This window comes from Dipteris shenzhenensis, chromosome 4 (genome assembly GCF_047967505.1).
Source record: "Dipteris shenzhenensis isolate YYH24624 ecotype China chromosome 4, Dip_SZ_1.0, whole genome shotgun sequence".
In the NCBI taxonomy this organism is placed as follows: Eukaryota; Viridiplantae; Streptophyta; class Polypodiopsida; order Gleicheniales; family Dipteridaceae; genus Dipteris; species Dipteris shenzhenensis.
In genome coordinates, this window is record NC_141599.1 from 39,951,795 (window position 1) to 39,962,490 (window position 10,696).

Genomic DNA, 10,696 nt, shown 5'->3' on the forward strand with positions numbered 1-10,696 from the left:
AAGGTACTTAAGAGTTGGCCATTGATAGCCCGTACCGAAGTGACAGTGAGGTTTAGGGGTACATATAGCTTTTCCCATATCTCGTGGGAGATGTAAGTTATGGCTCGCTCTCGGATCCACAAGTGCTCAGATGCGCAAGTCTGAACCCTACACTTGAACATGCAACCTAGCTGGTTCTACCGTTAGTTCATCTGTTAGTCCTAGGTGTTCAAGCGTTGCCTTAAGCAATGCCATTTGCTTACGCTATCTGAGGTTGGTGTTACATGCCCTAGCTTCTTCGATGGCCTAGCGTTTCATTTGGGCTACCTCGACCTTGAGTTCTTTTTCTCTAGGGTAGGGTGAGTGGCCCATAATATCTCTTCGATTTGCTCTCGTTAAGGTAGCCTTCCATTTCTACTTCATCAAGGGTGGCTATTCGGCACGCCCCTTGTGGAATGATCTCTACCACGGGGTAGGGACCCATGCCTCGGTAGTTGAGCTTGTGCTTGGTATTGCGGATGCTGTAGAGGAGTGCAAGATTGCCCTCTACAAGGTCTTTGTTCTTGAGGTTGCGGTCGAACCACTTTTTGCATCGGGCCTTCTCCACCTGGAGGCAGTAGGTTGCATGCAGCCTTGTCTCATCTAGCTTTTTAAGGTCAATTAAGCATTCTGGTCCACAAAGAAGACGAACTTATTGGCCAACAAGTAATGCCTGAATTTCTTGGTTGCATAGGCCAAACCCTCCCTTTCAGTTATTGTGTAGTTGACCTCGGCCTCATTCAGTTACTGACTCGCAAAGTACACCAGGTAGTCTAGGTTATGCTCCCTTGGTTGGGCTAACACACACTCGATGGCAAAATTGGAGGCATCTATTGTTGTTGCTAATCTAAATTTATTTTTTTTGCCAGGAGACTTTGTTATGTCTCCAGTTACTAGGTGCCATTAGGACGAAAATAATATGTCACAGTCCTTTTCATAAAGTTTCTTTCTAAGGTCCTAATGTTGGTCAACCCTTAGATTGACTGGCTTAGTCCATCATTTATCTACTTGGTCAACCATAAAGGGAACTAGGTTTCTTCGCCTTTTTCTTGGCAATATTTTTTTACTTCTTTGCACATCAATGGCCCAAGGTAATTTAATTGGAAAAATCTTTTGAAAAACTTGTTAAAAGTTTCTTGTTAATCGAGAGTTTATTGTTGTGTTTATTTGGGAGAACCTTCGATCCAAAGCATGCAGAGGAAAACGAGTGAGTTCACGCTCATTTTTTGCTTCACCTTGACTGTAGATTGGTCTAGCGTTTTTTGTGAGGTTTCTACAACAAAACACATATGGGACTTTATAGAGAGGTCAATACCATAGTGGCATGTTTTTTTATGGGGACTTTGCATATTTGTGAATGAACTTACTACTACAAAAATATTGGTGAGCACTACATTAAAGGAGACAATCACTCATGATCCTTGCTACATGGCATTGTGGATGGTGCCATTAGGACCAAAATAATAAGTCTAACAATGGGGAGTTGGGAATCATATTAAAGGCATAAATTGCTAAATTGAAATCGCAATGCACATGCCAAATGTTCTCTTTAACTATTTGGAACACCAATTCAACAACTCATCAAATCTAGGTGCCACATCTCTCTAGAGATTAGTTGAGGTGCTTGTGGTAAGAGCCTTCAAAGAACCTGCCATGGAAGTATCACAAAAGTGGAAATGTTAATACTTCTTAAAGCAAGAGAATCAATTTTTATTTAAACAGCATACAACCGTTTGCGTACACTCACCCTCAACAATCTCCAATTGGGAACCCCTCACGTTCTTCTCAATAAGTAACAATTACAATGCAATAACATGCAAAACAATACTAGACAGGAAGGTGAACAATTATGCATGGAAAGAGAACAGTGAGGGGCTCTGTAGAACTCACTTTACCACACCTTCAATTTCCCTTAAATTAAATTCCTGGATCAGCGAGTGTATGAGGATTTCTTCCCTTACCATCCCACAATGAAATGATGTGAATCTGCCTTACAAGTCCCCACATATGGTATGGGCAAGCAGGCATGCGCATGCCATTATCTGGTGTTTTTGTAGAGACCTTTGAATCATGGTAAAGTAATGCATTTGGCAAGAAGTCTGATGCCTGAGCGTTTGTTGATGCTGAAAGCATCAAACCCTAAGCCAATGTCAATAACTGAGCCATGTGGCAATAGATTTCTGAAAGCTACCACATCAACATGACCAAGGATTATCTCTTCCAATCCATTTGACATGTGTCGATAGAACTTGGTAGTGTATGTTGCCAAGCATCCCAAGCCTCTGGTTCCTATGCTGCCAACCAAAAAAAAATTATGACCGTCCCTGACCAAGAACAAACACCAACCGGTATAAATCATTTCCATAAAAAAGAGCAAAGAAACCCATCTGCATGACCAATTTGCCTCCAAGTTCAAACACAATAACATCCTCACCTGATGCGAGCTCTCCAAACTCCTTCCTCTTTCCTTAATGCAGGCAACCAAGTTGCTTCATCATTCTGCCCTGCCATAATGGTTTTCATTAAATCATCACACTTATCAATTACTTTACATGCTGGTTCAGAAGGCTCGATTAATAATGAAAATCTGGGTTTGCCTCTGTCATCAAAAGCGTTAAGTTGGATTAACTGTGAATCGTATTCTGGTTTTAAATTCCAGCAATTGCAATGGGTACCCCTTGTGATACAATACTTTTTTGCATCCGAATTTATAATTCTGATCCTGTGCTTCTATCAAAGCCAGAGAGACGCAACTTGCTATCAAGAAGGGGGCTCTTTCAATCTCTAACTCTTTGACCCTGTAATCTGGATCAATCATGTGTTCACTCATCTGCAATGTCAAGGAGGAATCATTGACTGTGCTTCTCACAGAATCTGAGGCCTCTACATCCTGTTCATCCTTCACTTCAGTCAAAAATAAAGAGAAGAGTGCATCTGATACATCATCAATCCCAGCTTTACCAAGTGCAGGTTTATTATATGGCAGTCCAGTCTCAGTGATGGATGAGAAGTCATCCTTCATTGGTTTAACACAATTCTCTCCTGTCTGAGCTCTTACATGTTTTGAAGAACCAATATTTGATTCCCCAAGGCCTGCTGTTATGACTCCAGCTCCACTCATCATCAGGTTGGAAAGCTTACAACCTTTTAAAATGTCTTCTTGACAGAAGGCATGTGTTGCTATACTGGAAACTGCCATTGGATCCGAGCAAGCAAGTCTTTCAGCTTGTTTTACAGCATCTGAGCTTGGACTTGATGAATGGTAGACTTCGTGCGAATTTGTACACTCATCTAACACCTCACTAAAAGCAAGTTGCGCAACTGTCTTTGCATATGTAGTTTCAACTGTGATGCCAGTAATCGACTTTGAAACCTCTGCATTTGCCTTCTCCCCCTCAATGAAAGAGACATGCTGGTCTCTTGTGCGCTCCTGGGATAGCCTTGTGATAGTGGGAGAAGTTTGCACAACAGACTGCTTCACGTTTGATGGAGAAGCATTGAATTCCCGTCTTTCTGTGAAGATGTTGGGATAATTTGATTCCTGTGGAGACAACAAATGTTGGTCGCTACAGAAACCACAGTATATAAACAACTCATCGCATGCAAAACAGAACCGCTCACCAAGAAAACAGCAATGGGTTCACAATAACGTGTTCGACAAAATTTCGTAAGGATACCGGTAGCTCACCAAAAACAGCACTGCTGCACAACTTTTAAGAACGTCCAGATTCATTCGAACATCCGCCAAGCTTCTGGATGTGCAATAGTAAATTAAAGACGCGCCATCCATAACAGAAAAAATCACGTTCTTGTGGAAGAAGCAACATTACCTGTGTTCTTGCTTTCCAAAGCCGCAATAATTTGCAAGGGTTTCCAGCTGTTACAAGAGAAAGACATCTTAGCACGGAGTTCCGGTAAGGCTGAACTGAAAACCTTGATGAACCACGGCGCTTATCTTACCTTTAAATTTCCGGCTCGTTTTCCAAATGTTGCCTTCAGCAGGGGATAGGTGTCAATAATTCCAGCAGGCCGGGGAGCTGGTCGACTAATCTCAGAAAACGCTTCGCTCACACGAAGCATATCGAAATTCAAGATGTTATGCCCTGCCCAAATCCGTTCTACAAAGATAAAAATTCAAGATCTCATAAGCGGATCAGTGCAAGATGAGCGACTTCTCCAGAAGGATAGTGAGTCTTTTGGTAAAACCTCACGAACCATTGAGCAGGCGATGTATCTCATCTGCGACCTCGGCGAAGGTCGGAGCATTAGCTACGTTTTCCTTGGTGATACCGTTGCACTCGATGCTGCGACGGTTGAGGCTGTCCAGGTCTTTTGGCCTGATGAGAGTGTTGTAGGAGTGGAGCTCAGAAAGACCCTGGGCATCCAGCACAATTGCCCCAAACTCGAGCAATTGGTGCTTCTGCCCCGTGCGGAATGGCACAGTGGTCTCAACGTCGAAGAAGACGATATTGGCGGCATGTTGGTCTACGCCAATTCGTCCATCGAATGAAGCCACCGCCATTGTTCAATCAGAGAAATCAACTTCCAAATCGAATCAGAATGCGAAGCTAGCCAACTATGCTTCAGTTCCTACGAAGCCTGTGTAGTAATTTCCTGTTCCGAGGACGGATTGCGTTGGCTGATCGTGCAAAGAAGAAGCCAAACAGTTACGGTGGCTTATCATCCACGTCGGGAGGGGATTAAGCGCAACGCATTTCACAAGTACTTGTCGTTCAAGCAAGAAGCGAAAGACTAGATCATTCAAGGTAAGGGAAAGCAATGTAGTGGCAAAAAGACTCGGCAAAAGGATCCTCAACGTCCAATCTGAAGCCTTTTTTTTTCCTGCGAAAGTATCTTTCGATCGATCGATTGGAAATGAAACGTGAGCATGAAGAAATTTAAAGCTTTTGGAATACCGATGGCAATGCGCATGACCAGACTTTGCCGGAATTGAGAGGAGCTGCGAGCTCACTCGCGAGAGAGCTGGGATTTTGACTAAAATTGGTTGTGCGCGATCTATGATTAAGCCGAAGCGTTGGCGATTGACGAGTGATTTTCGTCGGGAATCGCAGTACCGAAGCTGGGATGTTCGCCGGATATCGCAGTACCGAAACGTGGCGAGAGATATAGGCAATCGACAAGTGATTTTCGCCGGAAATCGCAGTACCGAAAACGATCGAGCATTGAATCTGATTGTTGAGCGGTGTCTAGGTTCAATTCCGTCATCAGATTCAATGCTCGACAATTCCGTCGACAGTTTTGCTCTGAATTTGTACGGAATCGCCTTCGGGAGGCGATTCCCGGCGACCCCAAGGAGCCTGTCCATCCGGTTTCCGACCGGAATCGCCACCCGGAGGCAATTTTTACCGAAAGTCAACAGCGCCGAGAGCTGGCCGGCCGCATGGCAATGCGTGATTGGTCGACGTTCTCATGTCAGCCACCAGCGGCGCGGTGCAGTTCACGTGTCAGTGGGTGCGGTTTTTGAGTGGGCGGAGGATGCACTATCGCTAACCAAGCACGCTCGTGAATTCTTGATAATTTTACCCGTCAGCGTGTGACGCACACATTACCATTATGAAGGCTTCTTGATCGAACGGCCCAGATTGCGTTTCCCACGACTAGCACCTTTGAGACGAATGAGATTTTGATCTTGATGCACCAAACATCTTCACAAACTTTGCATCATCTTCGCAAACTTTGAAATCGGCCTTGGAATGGGATTAGCCTCCATGGAATTAAGTGTTCTCTTTCTCAACAAATCACAAAACTTGAGTTTCAAAATTTCCAAGGTTTTTCTTGAGAATTTGTAATCTTTTAGCTAAAATCTAACTAACTTGCCTAAAATTTTGCAGATTATACAAAATCGTGAAAATATTTTTTCCCACTTAACAATGAAAATGTTGTAGATTCATTGCACTTAGTGTAAAGGTTTTCTGTGAACAATACTGCCAATATTCCCACGCTCTCGAACACTCATCACTATTTTCCCAGAAGATCAATGTGCCATTATTCCCACACTAGAATGAAGGTGGAAAGAAAACCCACACTCGCATCAAAGAAATGCTTGTAATTCAAACCCTTTAAAACTAGTACTTTAAGGACCTTTTGCGAAGGTCACATGTTGAAGTATTACAAAATAAGGGTTTAATTCAACATTAGGTAATGTGAATGCTACTTCAACTAAGAATTTGTTTAGCTTTTTTGAGAGTTGAGATCGAATGAAAAGAGTATAGCATGGATGCTTGTGTAAATTCAAAGAGTGGACTTCACAATGTTTAAATAAACCATTTTGAGAAAAAAAAAGTTCCAATGTTTCTTATTTTATGCATAACATAATGAGGTGTATTAAATTTACTCCCATAACATAATTTTAGGTGAAAAAACGCCGTAACACTAATGAAAACAACACGTTAGCACAACCACTATAGCTATTATATCTATAGTTATTAATATGCACTCAGCTTGGGAGAAAGTTAAGCGTAACACGAGTGCTTTCTTTTTTAAATACTCATGCACCCACCTTTTTGGTGTTGTCAAGGGGCCCTAGCCTACGCTTATACAGAAAGTTGCAAGAGATCGAACGAGGGCCGCCACCTGATAGGCAACCAAACCTACCACTCGCCTGCCAGACATCCTCAACGTAGCACGAGTGTGAATATAATTAATAAGTTCTTGAGAAGTACGTATTGAATATCAATATAATTAATAATATCTTGAGAAGTAAGTATCTAGGCCAAACTAAGAAGTCAAGCTTGACCACCACCTACCCAAGCAACAAAAGAGTATCTAGGCCAAACTAAGAAGTCAAGCTTGACCACCACCTACCCAAGCAACAAAGGAGGGCCAACAATGTGTCCCAATCATATAAGTTAATTACACGGAAGCATCAAAATCTTAGCGCTATATACTCTTCTTTCAAGCTAACATGTAGAATACCTGTAAGACCTTGTGCCAATCATGGGACTTGAGGCCACTAAGCTTATTGGTCTCCATCTTCTTTTTCTTGCAAGTTATTCATTTGCTCTAGTAACTACTCCTAAAACCTGGATAACTTGCTTGTTTTACTTTGTTATTAACTTATGCTTGCTCCATCTTTAAAAAAAATGTACAAATCAAATACAATATGCATTCAAAATCCACTTATATCGCTTGCATTATGAAAAATAATTTCTTGTTGAAATCATGTAAGGCATGGTGTATGTAAGATGGAAGGAGATGATGTATGTAAGATGGAGGACGAGAATACCAATGCTCCATGTGGCGGTAGTCCCAAGTCCCATTATCAATTGATAGAACACCATGACCAAAAACCCCAAAAGAAAACGAAAAAGTAAGAAGCCAAGCTTGGCCCAAAAATAATTTCATCCCAAATGCAATACCCTTGCATAGCATGGATAAGAATGTCGAGATTGACCACACAGTGTGGAGCATGGCCAAAATCCCAAAACAAAACAAAAATCATCACCTTCCATTAACACATTCCACGATATATTATCTTAAGAAAACAAAAAATCATCACCTTTCATTAACATGTTCCACCAAATATCACCTTGGAGTATTCTTTCCCATTAAACACCCAAAGCTTTATGAAGCCTATTTACAATTGGATCCATCCTTGGAGTTTACTTTAAACCCTTAAAATGTTCTCTAGCTCATTATACCATAGGCTTTACACCAAGACATTCATATGGCTTTAAATACTCATTTTTTTCCTACAAGATAGTTTAGGAAAAGAAGTCAAAGCTTGGCCCTAAAAGAAATTCATCCCAAATGAAATACCCTTGCATAGCATGGCTAAAAATGTCCACATTGACCACCTAGTGCGAAGCATGATCCAAAACCCAAAACAAAACAAAAAATCATCACCTTCCATTGACACGTTCCACCAAACATTATCTTAAGAAAACAAAAAATCATCACCTTCCATTAACATGTTCCACCAAATATCACGTTGGAGTATTCTTTCCCATTAAACACCCAAAGATTTATGGAGCTTATTAACAATTGGTATCAAGTTAGTGGATCCATCCTTGGATTTGATTGTAAACCTTTAAAATGTTCTCTAGCTCATTATACCATAGGCTTTACACCAAGACATTCATATAGCTTTAAATACTTATTTTTTCCCTACAATATAGTTTAGGAAAAGACTTATTATATGTCAGCTACATCTCTACATTTGGAGTAAACATGATTATATTATATTCAGATTGAAACATCCAAATTCCAAAGGAATCAACATTTGTAATTTTCATGATCTCTTGAAGTTGCACAGAAACTCTATGCACACCATCACATGAATATCCACAGCGCAAAGATCCATAAAATGGTCCACTAGTAATAAACTTATTGTGTTTTACCAACACATATTAATGGAAGTATGATTTACAAGATCTCAAGATTCTAAGAGCTTATCATTCAAATACCATCTCAAGTACAATAGGAGAAGCACAATCCATAAATCTTTATTTAAGCACCCAAGATGCTCATAGGTAATTGTCTAATGTCATCCACAATTTTAGATTATAGCATCCTAGACACTCAAAATCGATTCCTTATTTCCACAACCAAGAAAGCATAAATTGTGTGTGTGTGTGTGTGTGTGTGTGTGTGTGTGTGAGAGAGAGAGAGAGAGAGAGAGAGAGAGAGAGAGAGAGAGAGAGAGAGAGAGGATATGACACGTTATCATTAATGTTTCCATGGGACATCGATGTCTAGCTACACCTCTATGAGTAGTTGATGAGCACACTTTTCTACATATTTGCAATCCTAGCACGTGTGCATGCCCCCTACCTAAGATCTTGTTATTGCAATGCTCTAGAAGCCCCTTCATGTATGCACCCAATTTCTTTGCTTGTTTTTTGAGAAGGCTATGTAGGTCCCTCAACATTAGAGCCTTTTCTCTCTATTATGCTAATATGCATGACATACAAGTAGGTTGATTTCCTCTATGTTGTGAGTTGCATATTCTTGCTTCTCTTTGGACATTTTTCCATCTACCTGCTTCCACATCAAGTCCATACACCCTTGTCCTTATCTTATATATTACCCAAAAAATCATCTATTTCACCCCTATTTTATACCATCACTTATATTTTGTTCCTTCCATTTCTTCCCTGTGAGATAGCCTATTTGCATTAATCTTTTCAATTGTGCTAAAATATCAAATGTGCTAGCATAAACCTTCCCCTTCTACAAGGAACTTACCTTTATTAGCTACAAGAATGAGTTATGGTGTTTGGACCTTTGTTCCCAATTTCTTTATGCAGAGAATTTTTTATACCAATTCCACTCTCTTCTAGTAATTATGACAAGTCCTTATGCCCAAGCTTAACATCATATAAGACTAGAGTCTACTAACATAGTATATAGGAATTTCCTCATCTATGAATTAATAATTTTTGCCTTTGTACAATAGGAATTTCCTCATTTACTAATTCCAATTTTTTGTCTTTCTACAATAGTTTTGAAGGTTGAAAAGAGCTTTCATCGCCCTCTGATCACTCTTTTCTCAATACATGTATTCCTTTAGTAGCTGACATCCTAAACTCCAACCCTAAATATTTTTATGAGGTGACCACCTCCAAGTCATGCCAACCTTGCTTTATAAGGTTAACATAGATGGTGGCAAAATGTAAGACTCTAAAGGAAAGGCAAGCTTGAACCATATGCACCCCCTTCTCATCACAAAATTTAAAGATATGATGATAGAATTTGGGAATAAGTTGGACTCAAAGAAGGGGTGGCTCATAAGAAATTATAGGACTTCCCCATGTCCAAGGTCTAGTCTTTCAATTATAGGTGGGTGCTTAAGAAAATGATACAAACACTTAACCATCATCAAGAGATTATTCAAGAGGAAAGCTCAGGTTGGGCCCCCAAAGACACCCACAACTCCTCAAGTGATTGGAAGGCTATCATGAAAGAAATAAAGAAGAATTCCACCTTCAACAAGGAATAGAAGGCATTCATGCAAGTGAGGCTACAAAAAATGAGGGCATCCCACACTTGGTTCAAGAGGGATGAACTGATTCCACACTTATTTTGTAAGATGTCTCCTTCCCTAGCCTTTTAAGTGGTGCTATATATGTAGTATTATCTTGAATTAATTTAATTATCAATTTTTTTGTTGTGTAGACAAGAAGTAAAGGCAAGCCAAGCATCTACATTAGAGGAGTATGACTATGCATAGTGAAATGGGTCCCACAAGCTCTTATGCTATCAAGAGGTGGATAGGAGGAGTACCTCAATGGCATCTCCATTGATGTAATTGCTTCATGGACATCCCCTTCAAACTTTAGCTTTTTTCCAACTCGGATCCTACATTCAAAAGGTAATATTTGAATGGAGTAGGAGAGGGAATAAGCATCTCAATGATGCTCACAAAGATGAAATATACAAAGGTGGGGCCATGGGAAAAGGGGATGAAGATAACGACAAGGAGGAGAAGGATGAGGAATAGGTGAAACAACAATAGATGAATCCTCTTCTTTGGACTGGCACTTTTGGTTTTAATATGTATATTTACATTACCCTATGGGCCTTATAAATAATACTTGATTCTTTCCAATACATTGTAATACAATGTGATATAATGGGAAAGAGGTTCAAATGATTCCTTAACACTTGGGAAGGCAATGTAAACAATATTTATTTGATACACTTTTTGGAGTCATAT

General features: G+C 40.3%; 1 pseudogene across 1 annotated transcript; it reads right to left on the bottom strand.

Moving 5' to 3' along the window:
• Positions 1 to 1,878: 1,878 nt before the first annotated feature.
• Positions 1,879 to 4,865, bottom strand: LOC147902850 (protein NEN1-like; annotated as a pseudogene). The gene is made up of 6 exons (XR_015540885.1): positions 4,234 to 4,865; positions 3,979 to 4,136; positions 3,849 to 3,895; positions 3,707 to 3,770; positions 2,453 to 3,559; positions 1,879 to 2,312 (listed from the first exon to the last, which is right to left on the bottom strand). The product of XR_015540885.1 is annotated as a protein NEN1-like (transcript).
• Between the last annotated feature and the right edge of the window lie 5,831 nt (positions 4,866 to 10,696).